The sequence below is a fragment of the Semicossyphus pulcher genome, unplaced genomic scaffold (assembly GCF_022749685.1).
Source record: "Semicossyphus pulcher isolate SPU_LCO1_2020_fin unplaced genomic scaffold, fSemPul1.0.p SCAF_8, whole genome shotgun sequence".
NCBI lineage: Eukaryota > Metazoa > Chordata > Actinopteri > Labriformes > Labridae > Semicossyphus > Semicossyphus pulcher.
Genome location: NW_027211759.1, coordinates 12,490,430 through 12,516,329, shown reverse-complemented (window position 1 = coordinate 12,516,329; position 25,900 = coordinate 12,490,430). Strand labels below are relative to the sequence as shown.

Here is a 25,900-nt window from a genome sequence, read left to right as displayed (position 1 = left end):
TGGCAGCGGCAACACAACCTCCCCCCATACAGAATACAGAAGGGCTCTGATTGCATCTAGAAAAGGCAATCAGAGCCTGAGTGAGGACAGGACAAATCGGTGAGGAGGGGAGATGCACTGGAACGATACACTCCCTTATCACAGAGCTCACTCGTTACAAAGCACACGCTCGGGGAATCAATAACATCTCCACAGTGGCTACGCATGCACAGGGAGCTAAAGGATGGGGATTGTTCAAAGGAGGCATCTATAACATTTCACCAACTGGCTTAGAAAACATACCCCCAAGCAAAACAACACTGTAATCCCTCTCCTTATTGTTTGAGTCTACAACAACATCAGCCAAAAAGGTGTGTAATCCTCACGGCTGTGATCTGGCACTGAGAACCAGAGTGGCCAAATTTTATCCTGAAGCCTGTTGCAGAGGTACTCTATCCTGGACCCCTGTTTAGAGTGCTATTAGCTGCTGGAGCGCAACAGTGGTGAGGGTCTGCATTATTTTTTGGTTTCCATGGAAACCCTTTCACTGGAAAGTGGAGCACCAATAGGATCGCGGAGCCTCATTGAATCTGTTATGGGGGTGAGAGGAGAGATCGGCGCAGACGGCTGAGAAAGCACAACAATAGGACGAACCCTCGAGGGAAACTATAAAGGCCAGGCCACTGAAGGTCCGACAAAGAGGCGAACAACTCAGCACCAGAGAAAAGGTTTCATCTACATCCACTCAATGGATTTCCTTTTAAATAAATCTCCCTCGCCAACCAGTCATTGACATTTAAGCCCACGAGCACTGCGGGCAATTTAAACATCAAGGCAGCAGTAATTGATTAGCTTCTGCTGATATTTCAGGCTCTGACAATATCATTGCATCACCAACATCTATCCTGTGTGCAAGACACTATCACACTATAAATTATGTGCTTCCACATACAGTATGTAATGTAGTTATCCCCCCACAGCTCGGATCCAATTCACAAGAGAACGCAGAGGAAGCTGAAGAAAGAAAGAGAAGAACTGAGGGATCGGAACGCTTCAAACAAAGTGCTCCTCAGATTTCCAAACAGCGTCTCATGTTGGTGAAGCACATATCCACTTCACGCAGCAACATGTGTGCGGAGCAGAAACCTACTTGGATCTGAAGATTAAAGACACAAGTCAGAACAGGGCCTAATTATACACTCGAGTCTGAGTGTCAATATGTCAATACAGACGTAGATCTGAATGGATTCCAGCAGTATTAGTTTGGATCACCTGCTCCGTCATAATGACTGTGTGATTTCAGGAGATCAGTAGACTATGAGGCAGATTCATGCCATTAAATCGGAATTACTTTTGGGATTTGAGTCAGGGACACTTAATTGGTTGGAAAATGATCATCTTCTGGCGCCAAGTTGGCTGGTAATTGTTTCATTGTTGGTTCGTGTAGGTGCTCAACCCATTTAAGGCAACTATTTGGAGGACTACTCGGCTTTTTTGCTTTAGTGGGAAAGGCTATAATAGGCATTCATACCTGGGTCAAATGACTCTGCAGTAGACCCGGGTAATCATCGCCTCGGCTACAATTGGCAGACGTCAGACGGTGACGCAGCAGAAAAGAGACCAAAAGGTGTATACTCCACTGGCAATGGGAACGCAGACAATCGGCAATCTATAAGCTGGTCTTCCCGGGTCCGAAAAACCTGCGTCAACGAGCTGCTTTTGGTGGGAAAGGTGTTTTAGAGGTGTGGTTATTTGTACTGTGAAAGAAATATTTATGTTAACCTGTTGAATCTTTTATTTGAATTTCCTTATGATTATAGAGTCAATAATCATGGTATAATCAGCTACGGTTAACTGAAATGATATGCATTGTCTATTCCTCTCTTCAGGGTCATGTGCATGATTTAGTTGCTCTTTCAGTCCTGAGAAATAGTTAGTGGCCTTGCCTGGAGCAAAGAGCTCCAAGGCAAGGGGTAAACTCTAGCTAGTCGGGCGCCTCAGCTAAAGTCATAACAATAACACCTTGCTTTGTTTCTGTGGGAAGAAGTTCTTTCTGTAATACTGGTCTGACCCAGCTCGAGTTGTGAATTGCTTTTACTCATCTTTTATTATTCTTCAATTAAAAGACATCAAAAAACAAACTTTGTTTCTCAAAGAACTTTATTGGTCTCTCACCAAAGTACTATTCTTAATTTCTTGCTCCCAACCCAGCCACAGGCTTTTCCCCGTGTCTTTGAGTTTGGCGGTTCCCAACAACCATAAACACATTCGCCTTAGAACATGATCTGCTAACACAATACACAAACTACTTCATTGTGCGCATACCCCAGCCCCTGCTATATGCACCATTGTCTTGGGAGTCGTCATATGTGTTTTCTTTTCGCCTCCACAAGTCCCCTCTTCCTGCCAATCATGCAGGCAACCTTGACTGAAATGTCAAATGTCAGAGAACAGCAGGAGTTTGATCCGTGACACTTCCTCTGGGGACAGGAAGTGGGCTGGAAAACCAGGGAGGAAGTGACAATTCTTCTATCTACACCTGGCAGCAGGGAATGACCTCAATTTCTCAGCGGTGTCGACAAAAGCAAACCTCTGAGCTGTAGAGGCGACTCCAAATTTATAGATAATGACCTGTGGGGCCTTTTTTATACGCCTTGAATCAAACCTTTACACTTAATAAAAGGAAAGTGTACAGCTCCGGATGTGTGCTCTCCCTGGTGATCTCCAAGCAAATTCTGACAGAGTGCATATACATCATGCTTAATATTATAGAAATGAGAAAGAGGGTAATTACCAGCAGCTACATATCTCCTGAGCAGCCGCTTTATTGAGGGCAGAATTATCGCCCTGGCCCATCTGGAGTTATTGATGTAACGGTGTGAGTCAGCCAGCAGAGATAAAGATAAACCACCTTGATGGAGAAACAATCCCCACTCTGATCAGAGGGCCTTGCTCAATTAATCACCCACTCTCTCCTCTTAGCCCACAGCTAACCCTCTGTAGTCTTTGTTCTCCGCGCTACAGTGGGCCTCGCTGGGTTACGCGCCCAACACTCGTTCGGAAAACACACTTTCTACAGCTAAAAGATGCAGATTGAACTCATCACTCTGTTTTCTCCGAGTTAATTCGTTTGAGCTTAATGGGAATGAGAAGAAGAATGCGGCCTGGAAATGTGTTCTTGGTGCATTTTGACATTGATGAAAGCTGACAGTGTGTCCACCTCTTTGGTAAGTCGGTGGCAAACATTAGCCAGGCCTCTTCTCTTTGTAGCAGCCCGTATCTTTCATCAAAGAGCAGCGAGAAGTGTCTTACACCGACCCTTTCAAACATCTGCTACCTGCTTCTATAGTTACACAACACCAACGCCTCTCTACAGGAAAAAGAACAGCAGCTGAACTACTTGTTGTTATTTTCTTTAACCTGCGCCTGTCCAACTTAACTAGCCGCCTCTTACAGCACTACACTTTCACCCTACTTCCCAGGCCCCAAAGGCTAGCCCCCCTCTGTCTCTGAGGAGCCGGGGGCCTGGGGGGGCATCACAACACCGCTTTGAAGTCGGACGATTAAAGAGGAAAGACCTGTCGAATTGGGATGACGGGGCTAAGGTTGGAAGAGGGGGAGGATCAGTACAAGGGACAGGAAAGGCTGTGAATACTGAGAGCTCGGGGCCCCGTGGGATACAATTAAGAGCAAGGCTGTTTTAGTGAGGGTTACAAAAACACAGCAAGGATACCAGCAGTGCAGCCTTCCACGGCAAGGTAAGGGTTCATTACTACATACACTGAGGGGGCTGGGGCTGTTCAATTCTCGCCAGTTTTGTTCACCGACTCCCCCCACCCGCAGGCCCTGCGAGCTGACGAACAGTCGCACGATAACCATTTCCATCCCAGTTAAATCCTAAAGCCCAGTAAAGCTTGAGAATCAGGCAGCTTACAGCTCACAGAGCCTCCAATTTAGAGAGGAATCGAGATGAAGATCCAAGCTGCCAGCACAAGGACGGAGTTTGCACAGAGACGTCCCTCAGGATGTTTTTTTTCCCGGGTAAATCTGTACGAGTGCAGAAAAGACAACACACCAGACTGTAGTCAAATCAAATGAGAAGATTTGCTTTTATGAAAAGTTAGGACTGGACTCTAGCTGCAACAACACAACAATTGTCTATATTATTTATTAATGAATTCTTAAAATGGTGAAAAATGCTTGTCGCAGTCAGATTTGTAGACCAGAAAATGAATCAAAGCAGCAAATCATGGTCATATCGAAGATGGAAGAAGAGAATTTATGGCTTTCTGCTTGAATAATCAATTGATCGTCCAAAATTAGCCAATAAATCTTCTGCTGGTCATTTAACTGATTCATTTACTTCTTATTTCAGCTGTAATACTGACAAAGTGTCAGTCAATCTGCACATTGATCCAGTACCAGAACTAGTTACGTTAAACAAAATGATACCCCCAAGTATGTTTGTATTGTAAACATTTGTGCCACACTAACCGGTGATGTTTTAGCACACTGCTACACTTTGAAGAGGGAGTATGATGCAGTGTCACATTTAAGACATACATATATCATGTTGTGATGTTGGATGTCCACACTAAACGTGGGTGAAGTTTTAAATCTGTTGGAGTAATCCCCAGGCTGCTGTGAACGCCGGGTTTCACAGTTTTTTCTACACGCTGCACTTGTAGCTTGATATATGAAGCTTGAGTAATAATAATACCGCCCCTTTAAAGAATGAAACCCAGTGGAAATTCATGGTATTTAGTACTGAAATTATAAAGCGTTTTATTTTCCATAAGACACTGACTGTAGAAATGTGTTTCCACTGTTGTCCTATTGGTCAAATCAGCCACTGAAACATGTGGTAAGACATCTGCTAACCATTTCTAGGCCTCATTTACATTTTGCTTTAATACCAAAGTATTAGGTTCTGTATATTTAATGAATTCAGATTCTGCAACAACCACTTTAGTAATGATCATTTTCACACTATCCTATCCCTGTCTGTCCTTAATATGGCCTCGCTTTCTTGCTTCTGTCTGCTATAGTCACATGAGGCTGACTAACGCTGCGGTAAAAACATCTCAATGCACAAGATACACAAGAAGTGGAAGCAGGTTCTCTGCTAAATGGACCAGATGCAACTTATTTTTATAATTAAAACCAGTGGAGGGCCTTTAAGGTTAGACTCCTCCACATGCAAAATTCCTCTGAATTTTCTTGCTCATATGCACAAAATGCTCAGCCAAAGCACAGACATTTTGCTTTTGTTCATTTGAATTTTGCTCCATGACTACTAGAAAGTGCAGACAGCATAAGCGAAAAATGGGCTGTGGGACACTTGGACGGCTGCCTGGTATTACAACATGAGTTCAGCCCAGAATCGGAGGCCCAGTGTGTCTGCTTCCCATTGCTGATGGTTTTCACTGCATACCTCACTGAGCACACCCAGCAGAACTAACTACTCTATTCAAACACCATTCTCAAACTCAGATAATAGCATCTGCGATTGATTGATTTAATCCAGAACAAATATTTTTATTTTGCATATTTGAGGCGTGGAAGTGTTGTTTCAGCCATGGTCCGGTGAGGTACAACAACACTGCAGAGACCGGGCTCAAACAACGCATTCACTTCCTTGTTTATGAGCACAAACATGCGGGTCACATTACTACACAACAGTTTAAACATGCATGGAGGCAGATGGCAGGATTACTGCCCAGTTTACATCCAAGGTCTGGTGGTGTTTTGGATTTCACAACTTTGTCATGGCAATGGCAATAGATGTAGTAATGCAGCCATAAGCTCTCAACAAGACAATGACAGGAAGCAACCTGTTGCTTAATGTGGACAAAGGAAAACACAATTGAGTTTCAATGCACTCCACTGTTTATTTTTCTCCGGTGTTTTATAGCATATGTGGAAAACAAAAGACAGCCTTCACTGCCTGGCTATTGTTTAGTATATTAGCAATTTACTAACATGATTAGGAGATAAACTATCTGAAGAGCATGCTTATCTATAAGTCCAGAGTCTGCAGAGATCAGACCCAAAATAGCTTTTAAAGAAATGAAACTTCAGAACTGTGAAATTCAATGAATTGCAGTAGATATGCAATCAGCACTTTAAGAATCAATTAACCAATCAGATCATAAATCAGGAAGTCCCTGCTGATTGTAGCCCTGCATCAAACTAGATCCCAGTGTAGAGACATTCAATCAAATCAGGCAGTAGCGTTTCAATATTGCGTGCATGCTGAAACCAGTTTTATGTGTTCTTATTTATTCAGCAATAAAAACAGGATGTTTATTTATTATCCCATAATGTGAGTAAGTTATCCAACACAAATACAATGAGCCTTTTGAGGCCACAGAGGCCGCAATCCTCGACGCACTGATCGCATGCTCGACTCCGAGTCTGTGGCCATTTGTTGCATGTCATCCCCCACTCTCTCCTCCCCGCATTTCCTGTCTCTCTTTTAAAAAAGCTTTTTGCATAAAATTCATCTTGATTTCTGTGCAACCTACAAATGCAAGCATACATTGATGTGTGTACACAGTTTTGACTGATGTTCCAACTATTAACTTGAACACCTGATGAGGCGTATGAAGCAAAAACGTATGTTTGTGGTCCTAAAGCAGTTTTCTTTTCAATCAAACCCTCACAAAAATAAATACAAGTCTTGTACTTCCTTTGGTTGTGTTATTCTAACTGTAGTAATGTCTCAAATTTAACTTGTTAAAGGTTTAATGAGTAGGATTTTTCCTTGCATTTTGTCAGCACATTCAAACTGGAACACGCCCACTCTGCCGAGCTAACACCGACAACATCACGGTTACCTTTGCACTAGCATGCTAACCGCCGGTTAGCTACCCGGTTTGAGGCACCTACCTGACCAACAGAAAGAAGGCCAAACTCTGCATCGCTCTTTCGCCATGTTCGCCGGTCTGAATGGGGCCCAAATGCTAATTTGAACCACTCCCACACTCACCTATACGCTGTGATTGTCTCAGGAACGACAACAGCGCCCCTCCTGAAAACGTCCCGTGCAAAGCAAAAAAAATAGATGCAGAAGGAAGGGTCTCACAAGGGTCTGCACACACATGTATAGAGGCCCATAAGTTATGATTTATATTATATTATATTTGTAAAAGTCTATATTTAATTTTCTAGGAAAATCCTACTTATTATATCTTTAAGAGTTAATATGAGGGAGTACTTAAGTGGTACTGCTGCAACAGGCTGAGTGCAAACATTGCTTAACTTGAGCGCAGCACTGATTGTATTCTACTGAAACACAAAAAGCAGTGCTGCATTGAAAGACTGGAAGCCGAGAGTATCATACAAGCTGCATAGAAAATCAGTATCTCAAAGTTTCTTCAGAGAGACGGTTGTGTGCATCTGCGAGGATTTTGCAGGGGGGCTGTACAGGAGCAGCAGGGCAGGTGTCCCACTGGGTTACGAGAGCCAGAAGCTTTGCATCTGGATCATTTCCTCAGCCCAGAGGGGCTCCACGCCGGGACCTCCTCATAAAGCTGCACATGTGCTAAAGACTCCGAATCTCTCCGAATCCTTCATCCATGTCAGCCCGAATGTGGCGGCTGTGGTGATAGCAGGTAACAAGCTGTGACAAACTCACAACATCACAGAGAGAGAGAGAAAGAGAGAGGGGGAGCAGGGAAAATGACTCACGCTTTTTGTCTCTCACACTGTCAGATATGTCTGCACTAATGGACAAAGAGCTTGAAAATGTGCTGCTGCATGAGGGGCAGAAAATGGTTTTATCACTCCTGTGTTGCAGCGGAGCAGAGTGAGACTGATGGCAGGGGGATTACTGGAGCAGCAGAAGATGAAACCGGGATAAAGACGAATTCTGAAGCGTGTAAGCGAGGCTCCTGCTCACTCCAAAAACCTTACGATGCACTGCTTTCCACATTGGATCACTCTAAGCTCGGTACCTGCAGGACGGAGAGTTAACAGACGTCCTTTGACGAGATCTCCTGCCTGTGAGAGAATCCTGAGAGGAAGTCAGGAGGGAGTAAAATGTGGAAAAAGAGGGTTGGACATTTTCCAGGGTCCAATCTTGTGAAAACGCCAGAGTGCTTTAAGAAACATTCCTTTGACAGGCCGAGGGAGCCGCGAGAGGGGAGACGTCAGGAGAAATCACGCTTGGCTCAACACAAAAAGCACTCAGAGAAATGAGATTTAATCTGCTGAGCTTAGAGTGTATTAGCCAGATGTAAACAGTCGGTACCAGCTGTGAGAAAGATAACTTCCACCGCCCTGCCGCCTGGAAAAACAATGCATGAGACATTAAAAAAACAGTCTGCAAACAGAGATATTTAAAGGCCCAAATAAAAGTTTCACAAGCTGGGGACAAGGCAGTGGTGGGAATCAGGTTAGGTTGGGGTTAAACGGCGATAGTGAAACACTTTCTCTCACAGAATCGCTCGCCTCCCGGGCCGAGCTGTGGGAAAGGGAGTTTATGCAATTACAACACATTGATTTATGGGAGACAGAGGAAAGACGGGGAGAGGATGGAAACTGAGCTGCTTGGAGGCGGGCCAAGATGAGGTCCCTGAAGAAACACGAGTCAATAGGTTTACACCGCAAAACATGATGGATCTGAGACAATTGTGCGGGGATGAATGTGGTCAGCGGAGCGACGGACACGTTGAGGTCAAAGCCATGTAGGGGACTGAAAACACACAGAAATAAAGAAGCTCATTAATGAAGCGCCTCAGGCAGCAGATAACGACTTGTGCATAGTAAAAACACCCTGCCCGAGCTTACTTAAAATTCTCTCAACTCAAGGAAACAGATGAGAAGTGTCTTGCTTGAGCAGATGCTGCAGATGTTGTCTGGAGTATTAATTGAGGGTAGTGATGAAATTCTGAGTAATGCATTCAAGCGTGCACTGCAGCGTTTCTCCCACCAGCCCACTGCAACCCAACAGTTATAAATAAACAGCCCGTTATGTGCTCTCCACTACTGAACATGACCACAGGAGTGACCACAGCGGGGGTATACTGCTCGTCTGCTTATTTAAACATTTGCATGTGACTTGAGTTGCAAATGCATATAAAACTTCCTGCCACTTGTCTTTGAGAGGCACGTACAGCCGACCTGCGAGCTGAAACGACTGTGTGACCGAACTGCTAATCAGCCGCAGAGATAACTGAAGCAGCGTTTGCAAAGTGTCACAGATGAATGTTGCAGATTGTTAAAAAAAAACAAAAATCCAGAAACGACGCACAAGAAAAAAACAGAAACTCATTAAATGTCCTGACGTGAGACGTGTCTTGATACCAGCCACCAAATGGTGACTCTATGAACAAAGCAGGAGGAGATTACAGGAGAGTTACGGGAGGAGATTTCAAATGGTTTTAAGTTTGATGGAAACACAACCTTCAGCTTGGGCTAAAAGCAACAGAATTAATATATACACACATAAAGAGCCGGCCAAATACTTAAATGGAGTGTTTTGAGAGGTCTCGCTGTAGACAGGATTATCGAGGGTGAGGTCGGGGTTGTTTTAGATGTGGCAAATGTAAGGAAAGCGCACTCAGAGGCTTTTTGGGTAAGAAAAGTTTGGACATCTGTTTCTGATTAGGTTACAAAAAAAAAGAAGCAGTTTGTCGGAGTCCAAACTGCCTGCAGAGATAAGGGAAAGTGGTTTTGGTAATTACTCACAACATTGGCCTTCTCCTCCTCCATTGTGTCTTTAGTGCATCATTCTAATGCGGTGAGGTCGAATGAGATCACGTCCGGGTATCGCCTGTGACTAAACGTGTAAAAAAAAAAAATCTTAAATCAGTTTTTATCTCCGTTCAATCCTGTTTTGTTTTAGATCCAATTAAGGCTCCAGTTGGGAGCCAACAGCTGCGCCACCAGTTAGGAACACATTCTTTTTTTCAGCTGTATGGTTTGAGACAGAAAGCCAGAAGAGCCTCTACACATTGAGGGGCTTTCAAAAACACCCGCTAAATTACTTTGGCTTCACTGCTGGTGCTGAGGCATTGCACATGGGATCTGACGCCTGCCAAGTGTTATCAGGGAAGACGATCTGGGTTTTGTCTGTTTTACCCTCAAGATTAGGTTGGACGGCTTCGCTGCTGGCCTGTCCTTCTGAGCGGGGACAGGTGACAGATCAACGGGAAACCATCCAAGATCACCTGATGTTTGACTGGGGAGAAAAAAAAACCTAAGAGCATCTGTACCTTTTTTTTTTCTCTTGCTTAAAATCAATGAACACCACAGCCAATTTAATTTCACACCTGCTGTGTCGGTGCTATCTCTGATGAACACATGTGAAGGTGATGCCTGGATTCTATAGTCGGAAATGTGCGGACTGGAAGCCGGCAAATACATTTCATGATCAGACTCCTTTAATGTATTTCACACGGTGAAACAGTGGCCAGCTTTTTTTCTGCGTGGATTCTCCTTTCTGGCTCGAAGCTTCAAAGAAAAGAAGCGAGGTAAGGATTAGAGAAAGATGCTTCATGGTGTGCATGTGTTTACCCGTAATGACTATTAGCAGGGAAATTTCACAGCGGAGAAAACACCACCTCATATCTATTTTTGCTCTTTTCTTCTTAGAAAACCACGGCTGCTTAAGAACTCCTGAATTTGATCCTCTGGGGTTATAAAATGCAGCACATTCCCTTCAAAGCGATGGCAGCGTGTGTTTTCTTCTTGTGGCCGTAACACATCGCCTGGCATTGACCGCCTGTTTGCCCAAAGGACGGAGGCCGCGTTTTAGCCCGCTGACCCGTGAACGCTGTCTCGAGGAGCGCGCTTCTAAAGTGGCGGCGGGCTGAAAATTTCATAAAGCTGCATCAAAAAATCATGAGGCGGGGAGGCGCTCGGTCTTTGCTGTCTAATTGTTTCCCCCTTTGAGGAGTAAAAATAACTGTCTACAGCATGTAAATTTGATCTGCTGTTAAAAGGGAGAGGCTGTTATTCAGTCTGACATGCAGGGGCTGCTCAGGCAAGTCGATTCATCATTAAGTAAGAAGCATAGAGGGAAGATGTCCAAGGAACATCACGCAAACTGCTCCGGATTGCTGCAGGGCGTTAGGTCACTTGAACTGTCTTCAGTGATGTGTAGTTAGACCCCTTTAACCACAGGTGCTGTAATGGTGTGATTGGGGGCAATAAAGAGAGGGACACTGAGGAAACTGTTGCAGAGAATCCTGCAGAAAAAGCATCATACTCCAACACAACAGGAGTTAATGCGGCGTAACCTCAGGTGAGATAGCATTATCACACAATCAAACCACAAGAGAGGCTTTAAATGCAAACAGACAGATGGCCCTCACCTACACCGCAACATGTTTAAACGCTCTAAAGATTTCCCTCTTTCCTGTTCTTTAACAAGCCGGAGTGAAACACAAGCGCTTCTCTGGGAGGCTTGTGATGCTGGCAGGAGATACATCATTAGCCGGCCCTTCCCCCCTTAGTTTCCCCAGGTAGAAGCCGGAACCCGCTGTGGATTTTCTTTTTAAAAATCAAACTCTGATCCGTCCCACCTTCGATGCCGCGGAGGCCGACAAGGAGCCCGTATGTCTGATAGACGTGCGGTGAGTCTGGCCCTGTGGGAGGGACTGTAACTCTGCTGTTATTCGGCAGCAGCTGCAGGGAGCATCGTGTGGACAAGGTGTGTGGGCTTCAAAGGCAGCCAGCCGAGCAGAAAGAAACATGCTGGGGCTCTTTAAAAAAGGTGCTTACGCTCATATATTTGGATGATATTTGAATACAAATGCATATAATCAGATTGCAGGGAGAGGGAAGGAGAATCACATTAGCCCAATTACGTCCAAAGAAATTTACAGCATTCACTTTCAAGTGGAAAAAACAAGAGAAATCTTTGCTTTGCTATGGTTTCTCTGTGCCATGCTGCGAGTTTGATCCAACACATTTAGCTAAGATTCAAATACATGCGGGAAATATAAAACAATCCTATTTCCAGCTGCTGGAGTGTGTGTGTGTGTGTGTGTGTGTGTGTGTGTGTGTGTGGCAGAGCTTCATGCACATTTGTGTATTTGAGGTTTGTTCGGTTATCGCTGACTGGAACGGCAAAGTGTTATTAGCCGACTGGGATGCAAACCCAAATCAAGCTGAAAATAAATCTCTTAGCGCTGCTCTATAATTCAGCCACAGTGGAAAAGCCGGGACAGCAAACACAACTGCGTCATTTAAACCAACCAAGAGTCCTTTATGCGTCTATAAATCTGAATTAACTGCACTGACTCGGCCGCACCTTCCAACCCGCACAACAGAAAGTGAGCTAATGAGCTAACACGCTAGCTCCAACACCTGACATGCGTTTAATTTGTCTAAAACGATAATGGGCTAATTATCTGGGTCATCATTAACAAGCTACTGTCCATCCCCGCCATAATTTGTGCGCTCTAAAAAACCTAATCAATTTGTGGGGAGAGCAAGTGAGTGTTTATTTTTGCAGGTTACAATTATCATATCACATTATACTGCGCAGCCCGACGTCAGTGATTAAAAATAAACAGGATATTTAGGGGCTCACATCCCCTTAAGGCAGAGCAAAACAAAACGCAGAGCTGAATATGTAATGAAACAGGACGCATTAAAAGAAGCCCCGGCTGAGTAATGAGGGCATTCTTGTAAAGCTATCTGTCCTTATTCCAGTAATAGTGGATGGAAAGGAGCGTTCGAGGAGGAGAACCTGGGAAGGAGAGAGAGAGAGAGGGGTGGAGAAGAGGAGGAGGGTGAAAGAGAAAGACCAGAAGCTGGGAGAGAGGCCCATTTCATCAGGAAAAGGCCTGAGTCAGGAGACGGGACCATTAGACCCAATGAGTCAGAGGGAGAGGCTGCAAAAACAGATCTAGGTTGAGATCGGCATGACTGAAAAACAGAGATGCAGTGCGGAAATAAAGCAGTGTACTGTTACATAGTCGTCTGCAATAGTACATGTAGGTCACAGAGGTTTGCAGAAGACTTCAAACGATTTCATAACCGATAGGCTTACAACTATTTCTGGGGCAGACGATATTTCTGGTCTTCCGGTTAAACCCTCAGATACCTGGATTACTAATGACGGATAGCCGCCCCAAGACTTCCTTTTCCAATGCGCCGGTCATTGTTCGCAGTCTGACTAGCAACATGAGACACGAGGCTGGAATTGCCGTTCAGAGATGACGTTTAAGACCGGATTGTTCTCTGTACTGCAGATAGCTGTTTATGGAGGTCAAGAGAACGCTCAGTCGTAGTCAGACTAATGCTGATGCAGAGAGGATAGCTTTGAATTTAGGCAAATGTTTTCGGCCTCTTTTGCTCCCCACACATCGGGCTGGGACGGTACTGAATCTTTCAAACCGTGGTGAAACACTGGCGCCTCCTTGCAGTTTGATTGTTAACCACTGCTGGAGTATGTTTTGTTTATTTAACCACTGAGTTTATTATCACTACTACAGTCGTATCTTTAATTGTTGAAATGAAAGCCGTGGTGACGGGCTAGCTGTTGTTGTAGCGGCTAAACAAGCATGTCATGAGACTGCACATGGGCTCGTCAGCACTGCTTACGTACTCAGACAGTTGACACATCGGTGCTTTGACAGCCAGGTTTCTTTTGCTGATTGCTTTTAAATTTTAAAATGAGATTGTTTTTCACAATGTATCGTTCTGTTTGGAAAGATGGGGCACGTCCCCGGGACATGTGGATGGTGAGTTTGTTGCATCCCTTTAGATTTGAATGCGCCAGAAACACTTGACGCATACCTAGCAACAGCACTGGGTCTATGTTTAAAAATGAAAGCGCTGATGGTGGTCACTTGGTCCACCCCGCGATGGCCGTCACATAACCTTGGTATATTGCAGTCATGCTGTAACCGTCACAGCCCTAACCTCACAAACTGTTTCTGTCAAACAAGTGTGATCAAAATAACTTGGTCTACAAACAGAAACCAGAACGCTTACGACAAGATTTTTTTAGGCTGCAACTAAAGGCTTAAATTCTTGATTAATCAATTTGGTGTCTGTTTCGGAAGATAGTGCAACTGGTAGTTCAAGTTTTTCCAACATAGCATCTTCTCCTTCTCGAACCAGGACATTTGGGGCTTTTTGCATGACAGATAAACTCTATAGAGAATCTATAGAGACCCAGTGCATACAGCACACCACCTGAATCTGAACAAGAACTGCTGCACTGCAAGTCGAACTGCAAAGCAACAAAATGAGACAACTTTGTACCAAACAATCTGTACAGCTAACTTTATGTTTGCATACATGCAGACCAAGAAGCATGCTTCAGCTCTAACATAGAGTCTACTCACAGTATCCACCAGTGTTTTTCTTCATCCACAAAACATCTTTCATTCAGGGTTTCACAGAAAACAAACAATCCTTGTTCTGTGTTGAAAGCTAATTCCTCTCAACACCGAGTCTTCATCAGAATCCCGAACAGGAACCAAGCAATTTATGCAAGCAAGAAAGAGCAAGTGGTACAACAGTTCTTTATCTATACAAATGTTAAAGATGTGCAGTGAAAAGCTCCAGTGTTCGACAGAGAGTGTGGACAACAATCACAGAGCCATGAAATGAGCTCTTCCTCCCTGGTGCTACTTGATTAGCACCCAGCTTCCTCTCTGCCCACTGTGCCAACACGGAGCCCAATGTGAGGCAACCCAGCATTATTGTGTGAGCTTTGTGAAGAACTTGTTGTTCGTCTGGAAAACAAAAAAACAAAGACTTATACTTCATACACATAAAGAAAAGAGCTGCGTGTTGCTCTGCTGTAGCTTTTATTCGATGTACTTTCAGGCGGCAGCAGCGAGCTTAAACTTCAGCATCATTCAGAGGATCAGAGTTTCCTGCAGGCTCTCAAAAGCCGGGCAGGTAATCTCCCCACACGTTAGCCCCGTGTCACATACCTATCAGTGTGCCAGATTCCCCGGCCAGCCTAAGCCCCTCTCAGAGCTTTGACTACATCTGGGGGATGAAAAAGAGCAGGAGGTGATGAAGAAGCCTTCCGGCAAAGGCGTAGGGATTTACCGAGTGTCCTCTCTCTGTGTAATGACCAGCGGGTTCCCACCAGCAGCCTTTAATGGACACCTGAGTGACACGGTTTATTAGTTCTGAAAACGTTATGCAGAGGGAAAAGATGGCTGGAGGGATTTTAAGATAGATGTGATTCGAACATCCTGGAACGGCGCCTGAGTGTACCCTCAACTAAGCGCCTACCGAGCCATGAGCCCGTCGGAGAGAGAGCCCGCTATCTGCCGAGCCCAGCTTGTCAAATACATACCTTTTACCTCATTACCTGCTCAGTGCCGCCATTATTGCGGGAAATAGGGTGAATGCAAGATAAGCACAAAGAATTCTTAGGTCGAGCATAAACAGCCGGCCTGCTTCCTCCTGATAAAAAGGAAGCGTCAGCAGAGAGAGAGGCCCCTCAGCTTCCTGCTCTTGGTGAACTCTTGGGCTGCCAGCTGCCCCGCGCTTAGGTCATTCTCTGCTTCCTGGCCCAGATGGAGACACGCAAGGGCCGAAGGAATGCATGGATGTGAGAATAGTAGTGGATTATGCAGCGTTTTCTCTCGTGTTCATGCAGGAGAGGGACCAAAAGCTTACCTTACACTAGAGCCCGACCGATACGGGATGTTTAAGACTTATATGAAACCAATTTTAGTGAAACAACACTGACAATATCGGCCAACTGATATCTGTCATGCTGTATCTAGTCCGCTTTTCATTTATAGTTTCAGAGGGAACATTTTATTTTAACCCACCCCGATTAATATACTGTTATATTAGTTAAGCTGTTAAGAATTACGGACCGGGTGTCTGTGGCGACATCACGGAAAGAAATCACAAGCGGCGCCCAGTTAGTGACGCCTTTTCCATCACTCAGCAGTGGTTGGTCTGCCAGAGAGGGTAGGCGGAGCTAAGCGACTGCTTTTCTGGTCTCTGCAAGTGTTGCGAGTAAACGGTAATCTACTATGGCTGAACAAACAAAGAAAAGATCGATGACTACAGATACAACTTCAAAAATAAGTGAAAATAAAAAAAAAGGAACAAATTTGACACTCAGATGAAGGCAAACAGTCTAAATCAAGAGTTACAACCGTGCACGTCTGGTTATCTGGGACGATACGTCCGTAATTGCCTTTTATCGCCATTAGGTGACGCCAAATAGAACAGTAAAAATCCAAAGAAAAAGAAACAAATTGGACGCTCAGATGAAGGCAAACAGTCTATAAAGTAAAGCACCCGTCAGCGAGGAAAATCAAGAGTTAAAATCGGAGCCAATCGTGGACGTCACACTCTGGATATCCGGGAAGTGTGCTCCTGCAATTACCATCTATCGCCATAGGTGCCGCCAAAGAGAACGAAACTGAGACCTTTGAGATTACAACTTTAAAGACTTACTGATGAAGTGTAAAAATCCAGTGTTAGCAAGACACCAAACCAGGCTCTATTATAGGGCAGCAGCGTTTCTGATATGCTGTGACCTTTAGCTAAACTGCCTTCAGCAGACAACATCAAACCACAGCGCTTAGACATTCAGCGCTCTCAAAAAAGCAGTACAGACATATGTACTAACACACACCTTCATGGCTGTTAAACAGCTGATGAAAAATACACCTTTTCCAAAGTAAATTATTTCTGCCAGCTGAAAAGCAAATTTCATTTTCTCTTGTCTCCTGACAACAAAGATGCCGAACCCATTACTGGCTGAGGCCTCTGCATCGCACACATTAAATGAAGGGTCCTCTAGCAATCGAAAAAAGCAATTTTCTCATTGAGCCAATAGATACTCCATTTAGTTCCGGGCTCTCTACGGACCGCTGCTGCCGTAGCAGTGGGGCTGATACAGGGGAAAGCGAGCGTAGAGTGATGACCCAGCCTCGTTTCCCCCCTCTGCCTCTCTGCTCCGAACCCATCGATATGGATACAGGCGTGCCTGGCAGGCGGGATGAGGGGGGAATGAAGAAGAGGGAAGATGGGAAAGGATGGGGGAAAGAGGAAGAATGGAATAATAGATGAGATGATACTAAGGGGGACAGATAGAGGAGGTGGTAGGAGGGTGTGGATGTGAAATCAGGGCCGGTGATCAAAATGACATGGCCAAAAAAAAAGGCAGCAGAAGCCTCATTTGCTGGCGCATCATCCGATATAAAAGGAAAGAGTGAGAGGGGAGAGACAGAAATCAGAGGCAGGCACCCAACCATGTGGAACCGCAGATTGATTAATTTCAGGCCTTTAATGAGCGCTGCTCTGCCAGGCCAGGCGGCATCAAGTCAGTCACCCCGTGTCTCTCTGCAGGAGCTGCCATACACTGCAATCCTCACTTTTCTGTCTCTGCCAAGCCTGGGTGGCAGTGAACTCACCACACACGCACACAGTCTCTCTCTTGCAGTCTCTTTCTTATTCATTCGTTTTTGCTGGGTTTTTCTCTCTGTGCTGGCTCTGTGAATGTGTGATTAAGAGCAACACATTATCAGAGGCACGATTAAAATGAGCGCACTGATCACCGGCGGCAAGTCTCACACCAGGTGCTCTGTGTCTGTAGGCGGAATAAATACCAGCTCGGCTCGGAGGAGATGTGAAATACACTCAAACATGCTCCCTCCTAATTGCTATCCTCCGCATTGTTGCTGCTAACCTTTATTCCCCGTGTAATTTACACTGTAGGTTTACAAACCCTGTTGTTTGCATTTGTGTATCCCGCAGACATCACTTGTGTCTGTCTGAGCAACAAAACTATTTCCCAACACTCATGTGAATCAAGCCGAGGAGAGAAAGGCTTCAGGCGGAGTTTAGTCATCCGTGCTGGCAGCTGCTCCAAAAGCATCAATACTACTGTTTCTTTTGCTTCTTCTTTTTTTTTTTTCCAGCAGCACAAGACAAATGTTCCCCCACAACATGGTGAACAAACACGCCTCTGTTTCCAGTTTCTGTGTACAGATTGTGAACTCCTGATCATTAGGGTTTGGGAGAGAAAAAAAGAAAGAGAGACAAATAACGAGGGGGATCTTTACATGATGCAGCAGAATATGAGCTCATTAATCCTGACAGGGGATGGCTGGGTGTGATACGACTCTTCTACCCACTTTCCTGACAGACTGAAGCAGCCTCAGGGAGACGGAGAGTCCGAGCAAGTGGTTAGGATTCTAACTTGAGGACTCACCTGGACACTTGTGTGTGCTAATGGGTCCCTTGGAGCCAATCTCCTCAGGCGAAATCTGATTATAACTTCATTTCCAGCTGTTACTGTAACAACACACATGTCGAAACTTTTCACCCTAAATCTGAACTTTCCTGCAGCCAAACTTTAGAGTGAACCCATGATGAAATCAACCCTGAATTCACTTAAAAGTCACATGCTTTTCCTGTTAACAGTATCCTCAGAAGTAGTATTGAGTTTTCCCTAGTCAGAGCTCTTGAATGTGTCATGTTCGCCCCAGTGGGTTTCAGACAGAGAGAGAGGGATGAGGTGCTTTTGGATGATGTATCCTGGTGATTAATGCAAACTGACAGTTAACTCCTGCCCTACAGCAAAGGTAGCGCCGTCAGAGACATCCATCTGGTGGTGACCCCATACATCCCCACAGACAGCCCTCCTCCTCCTCCTCGGTTATGGCTGGACTCCCGTGGGAAGGATGCCAGCTTGGAGAACTGACACACATCGCTCCGGATTTCCCCCTGATGTCAGGTTTCTCATACTATAACCCGCTATTATCCGTATAGCTTATTTAACCGCATTTCAGGGCACAGTCAGTCACCAGAGGGTTGTTACTGTTTGTGCGTAAGTCTGTTTTATCCCTGAAAGGAACCAACACCGCCATGACCTGAGGTTAAGTCAAGTCTACATGCTTTAACAGCCGAATAAACGACTTAAACAATCGGTTTCTGGCAGCGCGTGACAAAGCGTCAGTATTTGACGCCTTTGGGAATCTGGAGAGAAAACGTAACTTGCAGCAACAAAGTAAATCAAACACTGCGCACAACGTCGCCCCATTGGGCACACTGTTGCGGGTAATGAGCCCGTTCAACAACAAGACAACAAATGCCATTGTTTAGCTTTCGTTTACACACATCAACATTTAAGTTTGAGACACGTTTCTTACCTCAAAGCGCAGCTCAGTGTAGAAACCTCCGCCTGTGACAAGCTGTTTCCCTGCGAAAATCTCTAATCAGCCGATTTGTGAAGCTTGTGACTGCTGGAGGTAAGTATTCAAACTAAACAACAAAAAAGCCGATCAGCTCTGTTGTGTCCTCAGAGGTGAACTGTTCCCATCCAGCTAATAAAATCCACCGCTCCGAGGTCTGCGATCCCAATTTGTAGGAGCGTGCAGCGTTGAGGGTAGATTGGTATGCAAACAGTTTTCTGAAGTCACTGAAAGCCGAGCGGCTCATCCAGCAGCCTGCTCCGCTCCGGAGGGCGGAGACTCTGCTCCGACTACTCACGCCTCCAGTTTACCTTCTCTGTTGTCTCTCCTGTCCTGTTGGAGGCTCCTACTTTGAGTATGAGACAAACTTATCTCTGAGGAAATGGTGCTTTTTACCATCTGCGTCAACAGCAGCGAATCACCTGTCAACATTTAGTGCAACAATACAGATTCAATGTTAATTCTATAAAAATGCTATGTAAAAATGCTTCTTCATTTGGTCCCTTCAAAATACTAATGTCAGCAGCCACTTGGTTTAGCAAAAAAGCTAAGCTAAAATAAACACTGGAAACATGGTAGCTAAACAGCTAGCTTAGCATCGTAGCTAAACAGCTAGCTCAGCTATGTCAAACCATCAAAAACCCTACGTAGCATTTCTGAAGCTCTTGAATCAACACTTCATATCTGTAAGTATAAGAAGTAGCAGTTATACTGGGGTTTACTGTGGTCTTTTTCTTAGCTAGGAGCAGTAGGCTAACGTTAAAGGGGACTTATTTTAGCGCTGCAATCAACTTTCTATTATTCTAATGTGTTTTTGAATGATGTCGGTAAAGTTAGCTTTGTTTTAAAAATTGTATACATCATTTAATTGAATTATTTTTCCTTCCTGCCTCTCCTTCCTCCGGAAACGAACAAGCCGTTTTGCCATTCAAAGGATAGACCTCAGCCACGATTGGCTGACAGTATTTGGAGTGACCGCGTAGCCCCTCCCCCACGATCCTACGCTACCTTTTAAATAGACATGGCCCCTTTAAAATTGACTTCCTCAAATCTCAATTATTGGAGAGTAGCTACGGATAACAAGCGTAGTTAAATAATAGCATAAAACCTTTTGTTTTGTATTCATTAAACAAATGGGATGCGATATATATCTGTTAGCTTTAGATGCTGCTATAGTAGGCAAGAAGTGTAGCTAACTGTATCCTCATGTGTCCAGTCTTCGTGCTATGCTAACAGCCTGTCTATTGTAGCTTCATGTTTAGCTCTATTGTTTGTTTCATGTTAATTTATTTAGCCTTCTGATAATATTTTATGATGTAATGTTGTATTGTAAATATGTATTATTAAATGTAAGTTCTTGTAAACAATATCAATTTGAACCATTTTAAATTCAAGTTGCCCAAAATAACATCTGTTGTGGTAGCATTCAAATCTGACCGTTATGGTTTCATCAGTAAAGGCAGAAAATGGGTCCAAAACCTATTATTATATTTCAAAATGACATGTTTTAAAACATTAATACAGGTATGAGAGAATGGAATTGATCCTCTCATCTAACTCTGGGTCATACGTCGAATATAGGCCTATTAATTGTTCTCAGAATTATGAGAATAATCATGAAAATACTAAATTTAAAGTCAAATTCATGCTCCATTGAATTATCCATTTATTTATTGTCAAATCATCAAATATTTTCTCGTGTGGCTTTTTCTCTCCAGTTTGCTGTTTCTCTAAGTGGGCTTTTTGTTTGGAAGTGCAGGACTTAAATATTCATTGTGTTTATCCTTACGGTCTTTTACGCTCACAGTCGTGGTGGAAGTCAACATCTTATATATGCAGATACAACACGACGATGAAGATGACAAGATGAAGTTCTGCACAACAGTGTGACAACAAATGACTGCGCCTAGAGAGTATCCCGAGGGAGAAAGTAATCAGGTCTTTATGCGAGTAATGAGTATTGCTTTCTTGAGGAATGAGCTTAACGTTGTTTTTGATCCCAGCAACAGATAAGTGACAACTTTCGGATAGGCGGCTGATAGTTCTTGTTTGTCCCTTGTTAATTATTCATGCTGTGTGCCTCTCTCACAGCCAGAAAACAAGAGGAGTGCTTTTGTTTCGGGTTTGGAGGGGGTGAGAGAGGGGGGGCCTAAAGTGTTTTCTAACCCTCTGTGCTCCTCGTGTCACAAAATCTACTACAGATGGAGAGCAAGATAAGCGCTCCAGAGACTGATCTTTTTGCCTTCTCCTTTGAGGTCGTGACACTGACATTCCCAGTGGCATACGTGATACTTCCAACCCCCAGTCTCCTTGTGTTTTCCCCTGATCCCTTTCTTATTGGCCCGTAGGAATTCTGCAATTTAAGGAGCATTTTGAAAGCCAAGAATAAACGACAACTTGCAGCTTGTTGCAAGTTTTAAGCACGGCAGAGATAAAGTTTATGGAAAGGTTAGATTCAAAGACTCAGGAGTGGGTTTCAGACGTACAGGGCCTCCGCCTGTGTAAGAAAAGCATTGCAGGAATGGCCTGGCTGCACAGGGAACAGCTGTGAGGTATTTTCTTTTTGGCTCCTTGGGTATTTTCAGAGGGCTCAAAGAGTAAAGAGAAGGCTGAGGTGAATCACTAACTAAAGCGCCTCCTCCTCCTCCCCCCCCGCCTCGGAGCGCTCACATGGATCACCGGCCTCGAGGAGAAGCCCTGTCTTCTAAAGCTCGGACACAGAACAGTTCAGTGATTATTTGTTGTTTCTGGCTAATCAGTGATTGATCAACAAATGTAGTGATCTTCGGCCCCCCCGGGATGTAGTCTCCCACTCAATACACGGCTCAATAATCTGATTACAGTCTCAAGTTTTGTCCTTTGAGTTAAGTGACTTTACATAACTGACACTGACACTGATTTAAATTGCAGGCTGGGGTTTGTTACGTGTCCTAACATCATTTTTTCTGGCATGATCTGGTCTCCAGTCTCCTCCGGTGTTACAATTTACTCCTGTTTCCGTTTTAATCACACAACACACACACAAACACTGATAGTCAGACTATATGCTAACCTACACAGGCGCAGTCTTATCGCACACAAACCCATTTAATTCAATTTACACAGCCCGCGCTTCAATTTCACACACATAGCATCATACCACATGCTATCTTATTAAACAGGCTGTGGACATGCTTCACAGGCTCTCACAGTGTAGGCCTTATTGTTCACACACACAGATGCACACGAGGGATGTAGTCTTCCGAATTTCCCCGGCAACACCATAGGACTAATAATATTACACTTTTTTTGTACTGTGATTCAGGAGTGGTTTGTCTTTAAATGTTTTTCAATATGTAAATATCAAAACATTGGGTTTAATTTTAGCATTTGGTGGTTGCAGCACGGAGATAAAACTGTCTTTGTCTCTTGTGGAGGTTTTAACGCCGCACACGAGCTCCTTCTTTTCCGTGGCAAATGTGCAGCTTCTTTTCTATTGAAGCAGGCATAGTGTGATGTGTGAAAGGGTTGTTTATCTAAAATGAGGCAGCTTTAAGAGCCTTTGAGGCATTTTTGTAAACATCCAACATGGCTGCCATTGATGTGGAACGCTCTGAATCGCCCTCGTGTCATGATTAAACGAGCTGGATTGCAGCACATGATGCCATCAGATGATAAGTGTTGGTTAATACTGTCATGCTAAAGTTTGTGTATTATGTTAAAGTAATAATCTTGAAGATTTTCATGTAAATACATGTCTGTTAAATCACTATCTATCTTCGAATGAGGTAACACAATGGTGATTGAGCCGATGGCCCACTGATGAAAGCCTTTGCATTTTCAGGATATAGGATTATTATGGACTGGCTGTTGGTGGCGACTTTCGTGGAAAAAATCACAAGCAGCGCCCAGTTAGTAATGCAGTAACTTTTCCATCACCCAGCAGTGGTTGGTCTGCCAGAGACGGTAGGCGGAGCTAAGCGGCTGCTTTTCCGGCCTCTGCAAGTGTTGCGAGAAAACAGTAATCTACTATGGCTGAACAAACAAAGAAAAGATCGATGACTACAGATACAACTTCAACAATAAGTGAAAATCCAAAGAACAAGAAACAAACTCGACGCTCAGATGAAGGCAAACAGTCTAAAAAGGAAAGCGACCGTCAGAGAGGAAAATCAAGAGTTACAACCGGAGCCAACCGTGGACGTCACACATGCAACACTGTCTGGATATCTGGGACGTGTGCTCCCGCAATTACCGTTTATCGCCATAGGTGCCGCCAAAGGGAACAAAACTGAAATCTTGGAGATTATAACTTTAAAGTAGAGGGCCGTATGCAATAATGGTTCAGTAAATGTTTTGAATATTAGCTTAAAGAATGGCTCTTAATTTTGGAAATCAGCTTACAAACAGAAATGTAAAAATGCTGAGATGCAAGGAAAGACGTGCAGGATTTATTTCTCTGAGACCATCAGATGCAGTGACTTCTTGTAGTCTACGTTCGTTTTAAACCTCTCGATGATGTCACCGTCTCCAGTCACTGTTTGGAAAGAAACAGTTGGACCACATAACCCACCGTAAAACCATAACTTGTCCTCATTACAGTTTTAAGTTCAACTTTTCCTTTTAAATGTAAATGTACTGTGGGCATCAGAAACAGACTCAGCTTTTCAGCATAAACTGCTCAGATCAGAAACACATTCCCTAATTAAAAAGTTCCTTGGGAACTTTAAACAAGAGTGGAGAAGAAATCATAGTCACGAAACGCTGCTGATCGCTTTTATGAGTCATTCATTTCACAATATTCCTTTCATTTGCTTAAACAAACAAACAAAACCATGGAGGTCCTGCCCCCAGCTGTGCGCTTTGCCTCCCATTATTCTGATAAATGTAACGTCCCTAAAACACACAGTGAAACGAGTAAACACAGATGCACGGCAAGACATTGAACACACCAGCGCAGCCTCAATCTGTCAGGGGGCATCAGCCAGCGCCCAGGGGAGACGGGCCGTGCCTCACAGCGTCCTGCCCAGCGTGTGACTCCGGGACCAGGATTAAAGGACGAGGAGACGGGGTGTAGACAGGCGAGACTCATCTCCTGGATGCCCTACAGGGGAACCACACACACATTCAGTTGCAGACGTGAATTATCCACGTTATTGTCGTAGTCATAATTAGGTTTTTCCAGAGTTTAACTCCAACGTGTTGTCGTCTTGAGGCAAATCTTTTGGAAAATAGTCCTCTTAACCTAAATATTAAAGCAGAAACCGTCTTCATGAAGCAAGTGGCAAACATCCCCCCACACACACACACGCACACACACACAATTTGTCTGAGATACGGTTCAGAATCAGTGTGCTTTCACATGAAATCATCTGTGAATTCATGCATCTCCATCTGGCTTAGTGAGCCTGCCTGCGTCTGTCACATCGGCAGGCAGACGAGGAGAACACGGGGTGCATAGGAAGGTGACAAAGGGAACGACAGTCTCACTCTTAAGCTGGAACGTAATGAATCATCTTTATTTGGAAACACCTTCATCTTGACGACTCCTGCGGTTATGGTGCGTGTGTGTGTTACCTGGTTGTAACGTAGCAACACACCCCCACGCCGTTTAAAGAAGTAATTGGACAAATCCGTAGGAAGAGGCGTAAAAAGGATAAATCAGAGTATTAACTGCATCTGAAATTAGAAAGCTTTTAGAAGTGTGTTTAAAGCTTTGTGTTGCTCGACACTGTTTTATTTGAACTTTTTCTGTTTCTGTGTGCGTTCCTCTGCTTTTAACAACACCTGTAGGCGATCCAGTGTGAGGCTCTCCTCCACCTTAGCAATTACGGGTGTCTACCTGCTGCAGCTCAGTGTGTGACAGGAGCCTGAGGATAGCAGAGAGAGAGAGAGTGGGAGGGAAAGTGTGGAGATGCATGTCAGTCTGCTGAGATATTTCATACATTTTTTTTTTTGTCCTCTTTCAGAAACATCTGCTGGCTCTGAGCTAAGCCGGGAAGCGAGAAAACGCACAAGGCGAGGCACCGAGGCTGCAGAGCGAGAGGGAATGGAGAAAGATGTAAACACGGAATGACTGGACCATTTTCTGCCCTCTTCATGTACAGTAAGTGTGTGACTTTACCCCCTCATCCCACACACACCCCCCTCTTTGAGTGCAGCCATTTCTTTGCCGTCCTGCGGTGACAGGCCAAGCGTGGCTGAACTCCCTCCATACACTGAACCTCCGGTGTTCCCAGGAGGATGAACTGGCTGGTGAACGGAGGAAAGTAGGCCAGGGGAGCCACCACCGCTGCACCCCCTCCTCCTCCTCCTCCTCTAGTAATCTGATTCACTGGGAGGAAAAGATCCATTTGTCTGTCACACAGAATTTCTCTTCTCCTCCGTTCTATTTGGAGATTTCATTTACCTCCAAGAGAACATGCATTTTTAACTCTCTAGATTTATTTCTCATATTCACTCACTTGCTGTAGGTGTGCCGTAAATCCTGAGAGCGGGCTTATTATAGTTAAATCCAAACAGGCGCGAGCCACTTCTTCTGTCAGGGGGACTGCGGTTGTGTGTGCAGCACAAGTATGGAGCGCTGCGGTTCCCGGTCCCGCCCAGACACATTTTCTGGTCTGGGAGTCTTGGAAGGTGGAACTGTGGGATATAAAAGATTTTAAAAAATGAATAATGATTTGTGGATTGAGGCTTTGTAGGCCTGGAGCACTGTAAAACATTGTGGGGTTGTCGAACATAGAAGCATGAAAGAAACAGTGGTGTTACAGAGGGATGGGGACGAATATTCGAGT

At 44.5% G+C, this 25,900-nt stretch overlaps 1 protein-coding gene across 1 annotated transcript in view; it reads right to left on the bottom strand.

The window, feature by feature from the left end:
- tspan18b (tetraspanin 18b) overlaps positions 1-19,326 on the bottom strand; it is a 34,088-nt gene extending 14,762 nt beyond the window's left edge. Inside the window, exon 1 of the mRNA XM_069686380.1 lies at positions 19,086-19,326. The gene's annotated coding sequence lies outside the window, so the exon portion shown is untranslated. The remainder of the gene's footprint in view (positions 1-19,085) is intronic.
- Between the last annotated feature and the right edge of the window lie 6,574 nt (positions 19,327-25,900).